This window comes from Lasioglossum baleicum, chromosome 11 (assembly GCF_051020765.1).
Source record: "Lasioglossum baleicum chromosome 11, iyLasBale1, whole genome shotgun sequence".
Classification (NCBI taxonomy): domain Eukaryota; kingdom Metazoa; phylum Arthropoda; class Insecta; order Hymenoptera; family Halictidae; genus Lasioglossum; species Lasioglossum baleicum.
In genome coordinates this window covers 9,924,079-9,941,508 of record NC_134939.1, presented here as the reverse complement: position 1 = coordinate 9,941,508, position 17,430 = coordinate 9,924,079, and the positions used below count along the sequence as shown (strand labels likewise).

General features: G+C 40.9%; 1 protein-coding gene across 3 annotated transcripts in view; it reads right to left on the bottom strand.

Annotated features, from left to right (window-relative positions):
* The window catches only part of LOC143213237 (uncharacterized), a 183,731-nt gene that overhangs the window by 24,966 nt on the left and 141,335 nt on the right, over window positions 1-17,430 (bottom strand). Inside the window, exon 3 of one of the 3 annotated variants that reach the window (XR_013009920.1) lies at window positions 1-17,430. This exon is cut by the window's left edge and continues 18,288 nt beyond it. The exons of the other annotated variants lie outside the window; for them this stretch is intronic. The gene's annotated coding sequence lies outside the window, so the exon portion shown is untranslated. 3 annotated transcript variants of the gene reach the window in all.

The following is a 17,430-nucleotide window of genomic DNA, read 5'->3' as shown; positions in this document are numbered from 1 at the left end:
GTAGTCACACGTTCCAGCATAAAATTCGCATATCCGGCCAGCCAAAAATGTAATGAACACTGACGACGAACCGAAAATTCGCGACTGCAATTTTCATGTTGATCAAGATCGGGATTAAAGTCGAATTAAAATTCAGTGTAGGTATATTAGCGATTTAACACGAATCGCGCGACACACGGGAGCACATTGTTCGTAACGATTACTGTACTGTAGAAGATTTCCGTGGAACGAGCCCGCCATTTTGTCCGATTTTTCGTGGAATTACTATGATTAAAAGAACGTCTGTTTCTATAAGTTCATTTCTCTAGTTAATATCTGCTCGAGAAGAGAACGTTTAAGTTCGTTAGCGAAAATTATGCTAGCTACTGTCAGACGAAAGTCAGCGATGAATTTCGATAACGTTTCGTGTGAAACATGTCCTTTTTCGCGAACGTGTTCTGAAGAAACGAGCTGAAAGTTCTACGCGTTGGAGACGTTAAAATTTTTGGGGAATTTGCAAATTTTTACTCGAGACTGAATTCTCGGAATAAAGTAATTACGTGCATCGCAATATTCTTCCTTTTTTTATAACAAATAATCGAGTTTTTGGTGTTATATCGAGCTGAGTGTTCGCAGTTTTTTGCCGACGGCTCGCAAAAATATTGACGGACGAAAATGCTCTTGCAGTTTTCTTTTCGATATATAGCAAATTGGTGATCATGTAATTCCTCGAAGAAAAATGGTTCGAGTATTTTACACATTTCGAAAGTTGTTGAAAATGTTGAAACTACTTTCACGCTGTTGGGAATCAGTCTCGGTTTTCGAATTTCGAATGGCATTTTCCATCGGGGAATGCCAATGCGAAACATTGGGTTATTAAACGCGTTGGAAATGCGCGCTTATCGCGTATTCATTTGCAAATTTTTAAGGTCACGGTTAATGTTTAAATTTGGAGCGCGCCGCTCGCTTTTACTTTCTGCGAATTAACCCATAATTTTCCATCGGTTTTGCTTCGAAAAATGTTAATAATTCGAACGGTACGCTCGCGATTAAAATTCATTTGCTTAACGAATTAAATAATCGTCGATAATAATATCTCATAAATTATAACGAACCGGCGACGACTGAATTTATTTGTTCCACCGTATTTATCCCAGCTGCAAAAATCGATTGCCAGATATGGATACGTCGATTTATTGTTGTTTCGCGGTTTCTTTTCGTAGAAATTATCAGAACAACGCGCTCACAAAATGGTGGCGTAAGTAGAAAGCGTACGGACTCCATTTTTACGCCGTCCGACGGCAAGCGTCGCCTCCATTACGCGACCGACGCCATCTCTGCACACGTTTTTGCTTTTTTCTTCACCAAATAACCATTTTTACTAACTTGAACACTCACAACCATTTCTCGACCACTTTCTGCACGTTAAATACGTATGATTTAATCGTTTTTGCCAGAATTTTTCACTAAAAATACACAAAAACACTTTCCGTAATTTCACTTTTTTTCCTGAAAAAATTTTGGAAATTTGAAGAAGAATTTTTAAAAATGATTAGTATTGGGAATGATATTTGTATAACGTATTTGAATAGATTCTTTTGACGATGGTTTTTTAAAGATTTTTATGGGGTTTAAGTGACTTTGTTTAATGATTTTGGAATTTTCGGATGTGGAGAATTTGAAAATGTGTAATGGAACTGGGTAATCGTGCTTTTGAAGTCGTAAAGGAGTTTAGATTGTCGTAGCTGCTGTAAAAATCCGGTGATTTCAACCGACGGCAAGCAGATGGACTGCGCGCGTTTCCTTATTTTTTCTATATCTTGTAACTATTTCAAAATTTTTCAATTTTGATGATCACCTCTTCTTTGTTACAGTTCTCTTTAGCACCAACGTCAGTAAACAATTGTAGAAATAATTTTGATATTAACATATTAATTAATTTCTTCAACCACCCCAGATGTTACACACTTTTTCGAAATAGTCAACACAAAAATTTGCTGTTCTGTTTCAAAACACAATAATCACATTGTTCTTTGTTTATCTACTTTCCAAATTGTTAAATTTCAAGAGAAGCAGTCCAACGAAATTATTCTTTGCCTCAAATACTACATTCTCAAACTTTTGTTGATTCTTGCTATTTATTTTCAAATTTTCCAACCTTATTTATGTTTCATTAAAAGAACCTTCGAAGCTGAGTGTATAAAATTACAAAATGTGAAACCACAATGCAACTAAATGCACAATATCATGAGAAGAATGCAAAGGCGACACGTAACTTCACTTTCTTTTATTTTGGATATGTACTAGAACACTTTTTACACAATAACCACAAATTTTCGAGATCCTAAGCAAAAAGTATGATGTTGTATGCTGTATAGGAGGACGTGAAGCAAAAATATTATGACATACGGAATACCAAAACTGTGCATGAAGCTGCAGGAGATTTACGCAGTGAAAGATGGCGTAGGAATTTGAAATGAATAGCTAAGTTAAAATAACAAAAAATAAGGAAACGTATGAACAGTCAACAGAATATTAAACGACGTTAGCGGTGTCACAGGAATTTTTAAAAGTTCACTTTATGATTTTTCCACGTTCTGTTTCTACATGTAACTGCAGAATATAAATTGTTTGTAATTTCACAGCGTCAGTTCCTTACGGAACAATCATTTTTGAGGAATGTTTCGAAATTATCATTGTAAAATTTTAATTGTCGCTATTTATTTTTATTCACATCGCGAACTGTAGTCAAATTGAATTTCATGCATGCAACGTGTAGCTTTTGTACTGACTTAAATCCACTATAACTACGACATCTAAAGCATAGAAGGAACAAATTTAGGAATTCAGAAGATTCAGGAAGTCTCGAAAAATACGAAGAACGTCGATGCAAGATGAAACATTTTTTCGGACTGTTTAAATTTTTAATGTGTCTCAAAAGTTTGTACTAATGAAAATAGTGAAAAATATGAATTTTTTATTGATTACTTGTTAGAAGAGAGGAAACTTTATATTTTTCTTTTTGAATTATCGAATTTTGTAGCGAAGATATTCTATTGACCATTATGTGAAATTTATTATTCGAGTGTAAGAGCGTTTTAAAGAATCATTGAAAGAGTGATTTATAAATTTTATATTGTACGCCATGTTAGTATTCGAACAAATACTGCATTATAAGTAATATGTATACATAATGAGCACTATTAATAATTTTTAAAATCAGCGTATTATATTTCTTGAGCTACTATTCTCATGGATAAAAATTATAGAACTTAAAAGTTTTTAATTTTTGTCAATAAACAAGCAGAATTCAGAGCTCATTTTTAGATATTCCAAATTTTTGAATCTATTTTCCATGGAAGAATAATTTCAAAATGTGTGGAAGCTGTTCGACAGTGTCCGTTCCTTAAGTGTGATTGAATCAATTTTCCAGATGAAAAGTAAAACAAATTACATTATTCTTGCCACTTAATTTTGTTTCTTAATTTTTATGAGTGACAGCAAAATTTAGAGCACAATTTTCCAGCTGTTCAAAGTGTTGCGTTTCGGATGAAAAAGGGGATGGTATCGAAACAATCGAAGTCCGTTCGTTTCGCTTGAAAATTGTTGTGAGCGTATATTGAAATGCTAACGTTAATCAATGGAGAACGCGGTATCGAGGAAAAGAGAACGACACCTGAGGCGATCGGTCGCGACCGTATCTTCGGTGGATTTCACAGTGCGCGGATATCAGAAATTGAAAGTGATCCGGCGGCGTTTCAGTTTCATCGCGCAATGGGCAGCCGAAAGAAAACAAAAGTGCCCCGGCCGTCGAGCTCTGTTTTCCGCATTTTCGTTCCAATTGAACAGAATTAATCGACGCTGTTTTACATGCAATTTGAATTATACGTAATAACCGTGCTGATACAGTTTATAATCGTTTTCACTGAGCCCGCCAACGGAACCGACACCGTTTTAAATCCCGCTGACCGACAAATTTTCGTTGTTCCGTCGATTTTCGGGAGAAAATTATGCGAGCCTAGCCGTTATTTCGCCGCGGCGCGGCGTTCCGTTTAAACAGGTCACTCAATTTAAATCGTTGCGATATAATAGCGTGTATCCCGTCGTAATTATACCCTTTTTCCTCCACACCAAGAAATTCAGACAGTACAAAGTAAACGTATTATTTTTTTTGTGTCAAATACACCGCGCATTTTTCAGACCGCGGCGTTCGATTTTTCTGTTCAATTTACCTGTCGATCGAGTTCCATAATCAAAATGTGAAAAACACGCATTTGAATGGATGTATACATTCCTTGTCAGTGTGTGCGAGTGCGTGTGTGTGTGTTTCGCGGCAAGTAAATTTTAATCTTTGTGCACCGTTGCGAATTAATTCAGATCAAATTGGCGTCCAATTTTTTCGTAATACATTAACAATCGGTAACAGTTTTTTACTTCGCTTGTTTCCGGCACGTTAATTACCGTAGAAGTAATGAAAAATTTTTCCACCGACACGCACACGTCCGAAATAGAATTTTTATTCTGCCGCGTGACAAAAGATTTTAATATTCAAAAATTAACAGACTTATGCCGATCGAGAATTTCTTCCACCGAATATCAGATGAAGTACTCACTATGCGTATGATTTATCGAACGGAAATTTTGATGGTCGATGTCTGTATCGTCGCGTGTATCCCCGAGCTGCGCCGCCCGATTCACTAATTATATTATACAAAATTTCGTTCCAAATAAAATATCGCCGAACTCCAATCTCGTTTAATTATGCTTCGCAGGAATAACATTCAAGTCGCGCTCGAAAACTTTCTCTCATCCTCGACCGTTAAAAGCCACCGGGAAATGCGCCGCGGGAAACTCAATCGTCGAATAGGCTTCGATCCATAAACATTTTTGTGCTGATATTATACAGAAACTCATTTTTGTTGTCCGGTAAAAAATTTATTTTTCCTGATTTTCCGAAGGACGTCCAAAATTTTTAAGTGAAAATTGAACCAGCATTTAGATTGGACCTAATTTATGAAAATAAAGATGTTCTAGATTCAATCCGTTTAGAAAATTTGGACGACCAGTGAACATTCGGCCAATAGAATAATCCTCGCTTTGAAAAATAATTTCCGATCAAGTCGGCATCTATGACACCCCGGGAAACGTCGAGGAGCCGTTCCAATTAATTTTGCAAATTGAATAAGTTAATAATGAACAGTGATTTCTGTGGAACTGGAAAGCCTTTCCAAAAAAAAATTCGCAAAATCTTCGGTTCGCCGAGATGGCTCGATGTTTTCAATCTGCCGGTTATAAAGACCGGGAATCGACGAACGGCAAACAAATATCGCGAGGAATGACGGTGAATATTTTCCAAGCGCGTAGGCGATTCTCGTAAAGATCCGAAATAAAATTTTCGTGCGCCGCCGTTTCCGCGCCGGCCACCGCAAACGCTATCGAAACGAACTTCATGACGATTTCATTGGCCGATAACCGCAATTGATTCGATGTTCGACCGCAGCCACCGTGATTCGATAAGGTATCGGCCGTAATGGCGGAAGATAAAGTTCCTTCAGGTTGGTTGTTGCAAAGTGTTTCACCTAACCGGGGAACCCCCGTTACCATGAGATTCATTGTTGCCCGTTGCAAGCCCACTCGCGGCTCGCGGACCGCGCTCGCGCGTACACACGCAAATAACTCGATTTGTTTCGTTCGTACACCACCGTTCGACGCTTTTCCCTCGATTTTTCGCTGTTCGGCTCGTACCATCGACCATACAGTTCAAAATATTTCATTAATATCCCGATTGAAGAATTAATTCCTATCGTATGATCGTCCGTTTTTCGCTTCTCCTTTTGTCGCTTGTTTTTTTCCCCCATTCACCGTTAGCCCTTCGCATACCGTGCCCGACAATCACAACGATGCTGTCTGCGTTTACCTGTTACATTTTTAGTCATGCGTGTGTAAGTATCCTTGCTTTCCGATTTTTCGTGAAATTTTTAACGGTGAACGTTTATACATGTCTTATGACAAGATTTTGTCAGCAGCGAAATTTCCAGAGGGAGGATTGAACACATGAATTTTTCAGACTCTAAAATACCAGACAAATATTTTCCTGAATTTTTAGCCATTTCAAAACAAGTTTTGAAGTCCATTAGATTTTTCACAGGGGTCCCCCAATATTTATTAATGAAGATGTATTATATGTACACAAATGCTTGAAGCTATTATAATTTTGAATGCATGAATTTCATATAGTCCAGAACACCAGATAGAAAGTTTCGTGAATTTTTAGCAACTTCTGAACAATTTTCCAGGTTCACTGAATTGTTTATAGGAGCTTCGATATCTATTAACGGAAATGTACAGATGATAGATGTTTGATGAAAATGTATCAATAATTTCGTACGCATTGGCATGTAAATTGGAGGACTAAGTCTGGTATGCTGGTAGGTTAAAAAGCGTTACATAAACGATCGTGTAACGGGGAATTCTCTCAGCTAACAACACCCATCAATGTCGACGGCGATGGTAGATATTTATTGAATAAAATAGCAAACTGACGTATTCAACCCCTGAACACGTCTACGGCAGATGAACGGCAGAATTAACTTTCCAGATACTGTAGGGAAATGTTTTTTAATTTATCGAGACCGTTCCTGCCCGTTAGCTGCCACAAGTTCTACCCGAAAAATGAAATACTTTTCTAATAGAATTAATTCTTCGCCTATCCGAAAATTTCATATCTCCTTTCCGCGGTTCGAATTCAACTCCTCCAATTACGGGTTTCGAGAACAAACTTTTTGCTCAAATTTATTCTGATTTACTTTTCCCAGAGTTTACCATTTTGCTCCAAGCGGACTTTGGATGCTGGTATTATATCATTAATTTTATAAGATTTCTGTATACAAGTTCTCTATAAAATAGTTTGCGATATTCATAATGAACTAAAATATTATATACTATTTCAGTCTCTTCTTATTTTTAACAGTAGAACTATCGAGCACTAAATGCGACTGATATATAAATGACTAGTGAACTGTGGATTTTATCTATTCTTGAGAAAAATGGCTGAGTGTAATTTTAAACAGTACACAGATTAAGAGACTTCAAGAATATTTGAAACAACTTAATAATACTATTAGAGAGGAAGATGTACTTTTATTTGGTTCTTATGTTTTGAGATTAATACAACTTTATTACAAAAAGATTTATTCAGATTTCGTACGACTTTTATTATAGGTGATATATGATCAAAGTGGAAACATTTTTCGAATTTTAACCATTGTAACCCGAAGTAGTTCTACTGTTAACATTAAACTAGTTAACTACATTATAGAATATTAATAATTTTAATAAAATTTCGTTTCCCACCCCAATTACCCCCCAAAAAATTACATTTGGCACAGAAATGGTAAAAATCAGTTTCAGAAAATTTCAGAAAATAATTCTCAAGTGACGTTCCAAATGTTGATGAAATTTCACATTTTCGAAGCACTGTGCACCACTCGTTACGTTTTGCTTTGACACTTTACTGTGGCCATTTTCGGTATTTTGTCGTGTTACTGTATGTACTTTCTAGTAATTTCGCGAGCTGAGATAAACTGCGAAGGGCCCACCGCCGAGATCGGTGGCCCATCTGAACTGACGATGCGATATCGTGGGTCCTATGTACTATGGGACCGAGACAAGGTTCTGCACGGCCAGCCAATGGGGGCTCTCGGCGGGAACGAGTTCGAGGCTTCGTGGGGGACCACGAGGGCCATTATTCCAATAAGCACATGCTACCTGCACCTTCAGCAGGACATGATATTATTATGCGTAGTCTCGTGAAATGGGACCTTAGCTCGCGACCCCCAGACCTTACAGCTCCTTTCAAGGAATGGGGTTACCTCGGGTCTGAGCTAGGGACGTTTTGTGGGAAATGTCGCGAAGAGGCCATTCAACGCTGTTACACAGGTTCTGCGAATAAATAATAGCACATCCTGTCTAGACAGATTTTTGAAAGAGTTTATTCCGAGCGAAATTGCCAAGTCCGAGCTCATTGTCATTGTAATTATGCAGCCAGAGAACGCATTGAAATAATGATGAACGCCTTTCCCAGAGAGATGGAATAGAATTCTCAGTTCGAGTTTCTACACATTTTTTGAAAGTTCTTTCCGTATGTTTAAATTATGTTTGTTGTAAAGATTGTTTCTTTTAGTCTGTAACGTACGCTTTGGAAGAACATTAGACGAACCGGTACAATTGATTGTTGGAACTGCGGGGAGAGCCTTAACAAATAGCAATTAACACGCTGATTTTGTTTAAGTTTTTTAAAGGGAAGCAAATGTGAATACGTTGGCCCCGTGAAAAGCGCAGGAGTTTTCAGTCCCGGAAATATTTCCTCAAAAGCGCGCCGTTATTTTTTCGCTAGCCGGCCCTTCGAAGCAGAAACAACACCATTCAATTTTTTAACGTTGATTCCGCATTCCAATGTAAACGAGCTTCTCTTCCTTTCGAAATTCTATTATTAATTTTCTCGATCGCATAAAGCACGATTGATTTGGTTAGTTCAATACAGAGCAGGAACATTTTTGGTTCATTCGTCGGCTGCTCGGTTCTGTGAATTTTCGTGCGCTTTCTTTTGTTACGCCGAGCGACCGTTTGAAAATTTGTTCAAAGTTTCTACTTTGTGATCTGTTTAAAAAAAAAGGCAGGTGTCCATTTACGAGCGTTGGATAAACGTTTCACCCTTGATGACGCGATTGGTAACGATTTAGTCAGGTTGAGGGCTGAATTGAACACCCATTTGTGCTTTTACGAGCAAATATCTAAAAATCCAAATTGATTATTCGTAGACATTCTCAGTCATTTAAAACAGTGAACCTGATAGATTAAAATACATAAAAATGATCATCTGGCAAGTAGCGGTGTGTGTTCAGTGTTAAAAAGCGCCATCTCGACATGCTTGAAAACGAAACAATTTCGCCTCGATAAGATAGAATATATGAAACAGTAATTTGACGAGTAGAGGAAGGCTTCTATTAAGAAGAGTCAGCCGGACGAGCTCTCGGAGCCGAAACAATTACGTCGCCGGTGTTTACACGATCCTTTCGCCGTCAGGAAAATGAGCGTAGCGCGTTTGTAAAATTCGTCGGGGCTACTTCTGTCGTATTCTGTACACAGAATTCGCGTCGCAGAAAGAGAGAGATGGGGAGAGAACGAGAGAAAGATAGAAGAGCGAGGTCGCGGCGTTCCATAATCAAATGGCGCCGGTCCCGCGACGCATTCCCTCCTGATGCAATCCGCTCAGGCAGAGCCCCGCGGCCGTGGTGCATCCCTGCCTCGCGCCGAGGCGGACCTTAAATATTTCCGTGCGTACGCCGAGCCGAGCCGAGCCGCGCGGCCTGCAATGGTGCACGGGGGTTGCATAGGAGGTGCAGGGGCTTGGGGTGAACGGGCGGAGGGCACACGGCGAAAGAAAACAAAAATAAGTAATTGCACGCACGTATTACCGCGGAAAGCCCTTCGTTGGCGCACGTACCGGGCGCACATGAAAGACAGAACGACGAAAAAAAAGAGAAATACGCGAAACGAAAGGGAAGAAAAAAAATATAGGGGCGCGAGACACGGGAGAGAGGGCGCAGCCAGGGCGCATCGGGGGCGGAACAGAGAAACAGTTTAAAAGGGAAAATGAGACGGAGCAAGGAAAACGGGAGGAACGTAGGGAAATCAAGAGGAGAGGACAGGAAAGAGAAGGCTGGCTCGCTCGCGCGCGTTCCAAGGTATTTTTCGAAACGCAACACGGGCACAAAATTGCAGGGAACGAGGCCGAGTGTGCTCGCCTCTCTCTCTCTTCTCGCCTCGCCTCTCACTTCGCGATTCTTTTCTATCCCAGGTGCTTCCATTCCTTTTTTCAGCACTACGCAACGACCAGCCCCGGAGAAAAGTGTCGCGAAAAGGGGAGCGAGAGGAAAGAAGAATCGCGCGGCCCGTGTTGTCTGGCCGATGTACCAAAGCCTCGCTCTCTTCCTTCCTCCCTTTCTTTCTCTTTCTGTCTGCGAATTGCACACCAGCACCGGCCACACAGATTTCGAAATGTTTGCCGGCCGTGCAATGCAAATATTAATAAAACGTAATATCTTCCGAATGCGTGGCCTCCCCGTGCGATAGACAGAGAGACGCTGCTCGTATACCTTTTCTCATTTGCCGGGGAGAAAATGCCTATCGACGGGACGTCTCGATGACTTTCGAACCATCCCCCTTCTCCATGCCGATGTTGTCTCTGCAGGGATGTGTGACATTCAATTTTTAGCTGTTTCTTTTTGTTGTAGCGAAGAACGATCGTTTGATGCCCTGACGAAATGACCAAATATAAACTTCTGAAACTTCTACTACAGTTAGATAGTGTTTTGAAGAATACACACAAAAAAATTTTCGAGTTGAAATCAACGCGCGCGGCAGCGCGCGAACCAAGTTCCCCTCCCGCTCCCTCTAACTGCCGAGTAGTATATCTCGAACCAGAGTTAAACGCTTTTTAGGCATATTGGCACCCCCACTGCCGCTCTCCCCGGTAACCGAGGTCAACCAAAATTTGTATGTGAGCTAGATATAATATCAACTAACCCTCATGTAAGAAGCAACTTTCTACCTAGCCTGGAACCTGAGATATAAATACGCCAAAATGCATAATTCTTGGAATATACATATATGTACATGTATGTATAGGAGGATGATGAGGAGGAGGATCATGTTAATTCTAACCCACTTCCAGAGAAGCTAGAAACTTGAAAATTTGGAATCAGGTGTCTTTCATATCAAAACCAACAAGAAAAATCGAAAATGCAGAAAAAAATTTTTTTTTTCGAAAAACCCGAAAAAAGATTTTTTTTTTTTTTAAATCAAAAGACCACATACGTCATGTGGTTGGACATACCCTATATGCTATACATTTTTCTCATGCAAGTCAAAATACTAGTGCCAGCGAAGACGCCAAGTTCCCTAGGTTGTAAAGTTTGAATTAGGTAAGTACAACACAATCATTGGCCTCTGGGAATTGGTCCTTCCCGATATCACAGCCCTTATAGGCAAGAGGAACTTGATCCATCCATCATATCACAACTTTGATAGGCGAGAGGAACTTGGTCCATCCATCATATCACAACTTTGATAGGCGAGAGGAACTTGGTCCATCCTTCATATCACTGAAGTGGATGTGCCGGGGAACTTGGTCAACCTTTACACGAAGTGTTTTGGTTTGGATATTCATTTTTAATAAGATACAACAATTTCATTTTAGGTATCTTATATGGTACTTCATTTGCTAAAGATAATTTGAAAACTTTAACTATATTTATGTCTGATCAGCCCCGAATTAAAGAAACGCTGTTATTTAACGTAATAACGGTTTTAGTGGATATCTGCACCGGAGAGTTTAGGCCGATCTATTTAATAGTAATGCGATTGAATGGGAATGGCCGGGCCCGTGTTGTAAAACAATTGGACACGCACGTTGAATTACATATGTATTTATTATACCGAAGATAATCAATATTATCAAGTTGTAACGTACGAAATATCTGCCTCCCTGTATTAAATGTAAAGCGAATTCGCTTTTACATTTGGTTGAAACAACATCGTTAATTCGCTCGAATGCAATTTGAACGCGGGCGTTTCCTTGTTTTCGACTTCGTTCCGTTCTTCTGGATTATGGCGAATTGTATTTCTGTTAAGTTCCTCTTGAACATTATTCTCGGACATGAACATTTCTGTGTTTGGATAATGTGGAATATTTCTTTTTGGCAATGTGAAACACTCGGTTGGAGTTGCGATGGAAAAAATTATTCATAACATGAACTTCTTGTAATTTTTTGGTTACCAGAAATGTTTTGTATGTTGATTGAAGGCGTAAGCAATTGTTTATAGATATTCTATGAATTTATCTTGTCATATTTATGTTATGTGTGGACTGCATATTTTAAAATTGCAAGAAGCAAGGGTCGAATAAAAATTTACTTCTTGTCCAGACGATTTCAATAAGCCTAAAATAAAGTATTATATAAAAACTCTAAAAATAACTCTAAAATAAAATATAAAACCGTAATATGATATAAAATATAAAAACTCTAATATATTGTACATTTCTTGTTTAAGAAGTCCTAAATAGAGTCCTACAGTGGTCGCAGTCAATGCAGCAAGTACCAGAAAAGATAAATTCCAATTAGCCTGCACAGTGTACCAAAAATAAAAATTTTAATAAAGTCCACTGACGCGCATCGTTTGCGGAGAGCCCGCTGAAGCATTCATTGAAGGAGCTCAACTCTCGTGTACTTCTTTTAGTCGTGGACAAACCTCTCAACTAGAGAATGCGCATAACCGTCTGGTTTATCAGAAAGCGCGAGGATTGATAAAAAAGTCACACTTTGAAGACGGTGCTACGATATTTCGAGTGACGACGGGAGACACGATCTGTCGCGACACAATTCCTCGAGACAACGGGAGCGTTTCCATTCCGAAATGAAATCCGGCGGCTGACGTCTCTTTATTAGTCCCCTGTTTTGCAACGAGTCAAACAAATTATTCAGCGGCGAGTGCTCTAGCCGGCGTGCAGTCGAAAATAGTGGTAACACGTCGTGTAACGACCGTATAAATTCCGCAGAATTGCCCGATGCTCGTTCGTTATGTGTGCCAACAGAGGCGCGAGAAGGAAACCGCGTCCACCGGCTCCGATTCGAGCGAAAAAGAGAAAGGAAGATAGCGAGATAGAACCGAGGGAGAGAGAAAGAGAGAGAGGGAGAGAGAGAGTGGTCAGAGGGTCCGGCCGTAGGGAAAATGAAAAGTTGAAGAAAAACCGTGGCGGTATTTACTGGAGCTGCCGGTGGAAAAACTTTTCAGACGGTGGCTTTTGAATGGTCGTCGATCGTTCGACGTACTCCACTGGTCCGTTTCACGATGCTTGGATTTACTGGACATACGCAAGCTCGTGCCCTCTCGCTCTGGTCCTCGATTCTCCCCGGTTTACCGTCTCTCCTTCTCTCTATCTATCCTCGTCACCTCCTTTGCCCCCGCTCGTTCCGGTCACCTTTTTATCCTTATATCGGCGAATTCGTCGTAAATTTATCGAGCGCCATTTCCAGCCGAGCCCTGGCTGAAACGAAAGTGTAACCGTGCAATAAAACTTTGTTTTTCCGCCGCGGTGAAGTTTGAACGCGTAAGCCCCGCGTTTAAATTAAGACGCGGCGAACGGGGGCCACCGGTAAATTGCGACCGGAAGCAATTAACCGGCGCAACCTGATTACCGGTGCGTCGCGTCAGAAATAGCGGTTCGAACTTATGCCCGCGATTTTCTATACCAAGCGCGCTCTGCCATGCTCGGCCCTCTGAAAGGATTGAAAAGCGATTGAAATTTTGCGGAAAAATCGACTGAGCATTGGGGGGGGGGGAATGTATTCAGTATATTGTGCCACGTTTTATCATTATTTTATGCAATTATAGATTTGTCAAGATTTCCGTCGGGGTGGAATATAAAATTCAAGGGTTGAATTTGGTGGTGTGATGTATTTTGTGGGGCGCAGTTAGTTTCTAAACACACGTTTCATTAGACTCGAAACAAACGGTGTCACGTGACCGGGGTGGTACTCCAGAGCTGTGCACGCATCGTGTCGCAATGACACGCAATCGGCTTGCTTCCCTCGTATTTTCCTCTGTCGATCACTTTATCACACTTTATGCAAAGCACCCCGGAAATCGGACATGCACTCGAGCGTCTGCCAAAGAAAGAGCCACGGGGGAATTGAAGGGTGGGGGGGAGGGTGACGTTGGAGAGGACGTTTTGAAACGAGACACGATCCTGAAGTTTGAACACTGTTTCAAAAAACGAGATTCGACGATCGGGCCCGACCGGCGCTGCACGGGTTCCTTTCACGCGTATCAGATTGCATCGTGCGAAATGGTTTTTTTTGGGCCGGGCTTTATGCGAGCGTCCGATCCGGGCGCACGGAAGTTTGTACACGCTGACGTCTAATTACCACGATTCTCGAATCACGATACGGCCGCGTACTAATTAGCAATTACCCGTCACATCGTAGTTTCTGAGCCGCGGAGGGAGAGAGAGTGAGAGAGCGGTGCCCGGCCCCGTTGGTTACAGCCCGCGAAACGTTGGTGGGGGGAAGAGGATTTCACCGGTGTGTAGGTCCGGGATGTGGAAAAAAAAACGAAGAAAGGAAGAGGCCCATCGATCCGGCGGCGTTCGTCTCGTTAACCTGATTTAGGGAAATCATGCGTCGGTTCAGACCGATTCAGCGTCCCGCGCGCGCGTTGAAACGTTTTGTTTGGCCCAGGCGCTAACCGACGAAACAATTTCATTCTTCGGTTAAGCCGCACGCGAAAACATCAGCTGATAGTGAGAGCACCGGGTAGATTCAACCGGCTTTCAAGTTTTCCAATTACACACGGATTCCGCGAGCGGACCGCGCACGGGATGCCTGGGAAATTGAGAGTATAAGGCCGACGTTTTTCACCGGGTCCGTGACATAACCGGCCGTGAGAGCGAAGATCGATTCCGGACGTGTCAAAAGGTGGAATTGCTGGTCGGCGAATAGCTTGATCGCTTGTGCTATTGGTAGCTATTCATGGAACATGTGGGACCAGGCTTTAGGGTACATTATGGTGCATAGTATTGGTTTGGAAAGGTTTTGTTTCATAGTCTGTTACTGATTGAGGGAGGAACCTGTTTTTCTTTGTGAACAGTAGCGATTTTTTGGAATTTATAATGGAAATATGTAAGTAGGTAATTTGAGTTTCAAAGTACGTCTGAAGCCCTTCAAGATGGCGGACACATTCGCCCTCGCAGTCATTCGCAGCTTAAAATAATTTATTTCCTTATGGTCCTCCTCTTGAAAGATTAACGCTATTATAAAAATAATCGACAGTATCTATTACAACCATCTGGTTATTTCAAGCATAAATTTCTTTCATTATGATATAATAACTGCTTAATCTAATTTTAATCAATGCCCAATTGAACATCATAAATGTGCGCGAGAACACGATAAAGGTTGGATTAAAAGCATGCCGAATTGCATTAATTTATTCATTAGAAATAGAGCGGCGGGAATTAAACATTAAATCATCGTATGAATATAATCAATAAAACGCTATTTATGAAAGAACTGTTTGCTTTCTGCAGTTTTATGTACGCTCGGCTTAAATGCTCACATGTTTTCTAACAAATCGAACTTTGTTCGTAGACTTTTTTTAATTCGATGAGGTTTAGCTATATTTAGACTGCGGATTTGATGCATTTATGACAAAAGTGGGTAAGTTGCAGTTTATGAACATTATTAAAGAATGAAAGAAATTATTACATGGCCCTTGTTTGTTGCAGTTGATGCAAAGAATTTTTATTTTGCATAAAGTTCCGCAGTCTAGTTATATTAAACTACAAATTATATTAAGATTATCTGGGCTAATAATTTAATCTGTGCACGAGTTAATAAAATTCGTAAACTCGTCCAGTTTTTCATTAAGGTTCTGACTATCGTCTAACGTCAGTTAGACATCAATTAGTGACATCATTAGATCGGTGCAGGTCGGGTAGAAAATTTATGTTTTGCATAAAGATCCTGAGTCTGTTAACAAAATTCTATTTAACGTCAGTTTGTAGGTTCGACGTTTTCCGTCGACGGCGTAAATTTCCATAAACATCCGCAGTTCAATAATTATCAGCGATCCGTGGGGTCTGGTTTTCCATTAAGCGGGCCGGGGGTTGGGCTAACGCCTAATATCAATGTGATTAGCGGCAGCCTTAGATCGGTCCACGCCGGTTGCACTTGGTAGGCGTGTGCAGTATGCACGGTTGCACTCGGGTCGCATCCGGCGACGAAACGAAAGTGTCGACAAGAGAAGGCGGCGACGATGAGGTGGGCACCCGGCGTTTGAGCTTTCGATCGGCCGGCAGGGTGAGATAATGCGATTAACGCCATGCAAAATTGGACCTCTTTGAGCAACGTGTCGTTCGGTCGACGATGCAACGCAGTTACCGCGGAAAAGGGCGCTGCTCCGTGCAATAACCTGCACCTACCGGCCCACGTGTGCACGTGTAACCGTTCGCCGCTAGCGTGCACGTCTCTCTCTCTCTCATCTCTCTCCGTGTGTATCGAGCGTCTCTGGCTAGAGCCTCACCGCTCAAAGTGTGCAGATTTTTCGGGGAATTCGCAACGAGCAAATTTACCTTTACCGCTCGCTCGCTCGCGCGCGCGCGAACCGTCGAACCTGATTTGCTGTTTCCGTCTGGCCGACGATTAGAGGAACGTTCACTACTACCTATCATTTCGAAGGATTTATTTGGCCGCCGCCGTGCAACGCCGAGACGAGGGATTATCGGTGCTGTTCGACTTTCATCGGCCTTTGACGATCGTTCAACCTAAGAATTCCACACGAATTCCCTGTCATTAGCCAGCCAACTTTTGACATGAACTGGCTAACAGAATTGTTCGGTGTGCTTTTTTGTTAATGCTTGTTAATACTTTACTTACCGGCACTCTTGCAAATCGATGATCAACGGTTGAGAATTTACAAATCTTCATATGCATGTATTACACAATTATGCTCGGAACATTTTAGTTTTGCGTACGTAATAAAAACGCATGTGTGCATTACCATCTAGATTCGTCCAAATGTTTCTTTTAAGCTCGAAGTAACAGAGAGAAACCAGCACAATATTTTCCATTGGTTAAAGTATCATTTAAAGTGACGTGTGTTAAAAGATGAAATACTTCCATTTTGCACGATCTTCATGGTCGCCGTATCCATATATCATCCTTTCCCCCTTTCATTTATTTAGAACGAGCTTGATAATAAATTCTGTTTCACATAAGTCAACCTTTAATCTTCTTTTAATTTTCTCATAATTTATGTATCGTTTAAAACTGTTGTGATTTTTTAAACGAAAACAATGCTAATGGAGTAGGTGTGTACGTGAGCTATGACACAATTTGTAAGTGACTATTCGTTTCATTTCCCTCGCATTGTGTTCACTTAATTCTAAATGCTGTTCTGAGGGTTGCTTTTTAGTTTAAGATTTTAAAACAGATTTTAAACAAACTGTATGAGCGAAGGATAGATTTCTGCGTACGCAAATACAAAGATCAAGAGCAGGAGATTTTGCAGGCGGTGTGCATGCAGCGGTTGAATATCCAGCACAGATCAGTGCCGAATTCTGAGGATTTCGTGATATCCGAGCGTCCTAACGATATTGACCTATTCAGCAAGGAAAACGAGACCGGGGAATTGACATTCCCCGACATCGCCGAATTTCAATACTTAGCCTGAAGGGGTGCCAATTACCGCAGAATAAACGTTTCCGCACAAACAGTACCACTAATCAGTGGTCAAAACACGAAGTCGAAGAACCGAGGCAAATATTAGATAATGGCTACGTTAATTTTCAACGGTGGCTGTCAGTTACGACGCGTACCTTCACCATCGTTC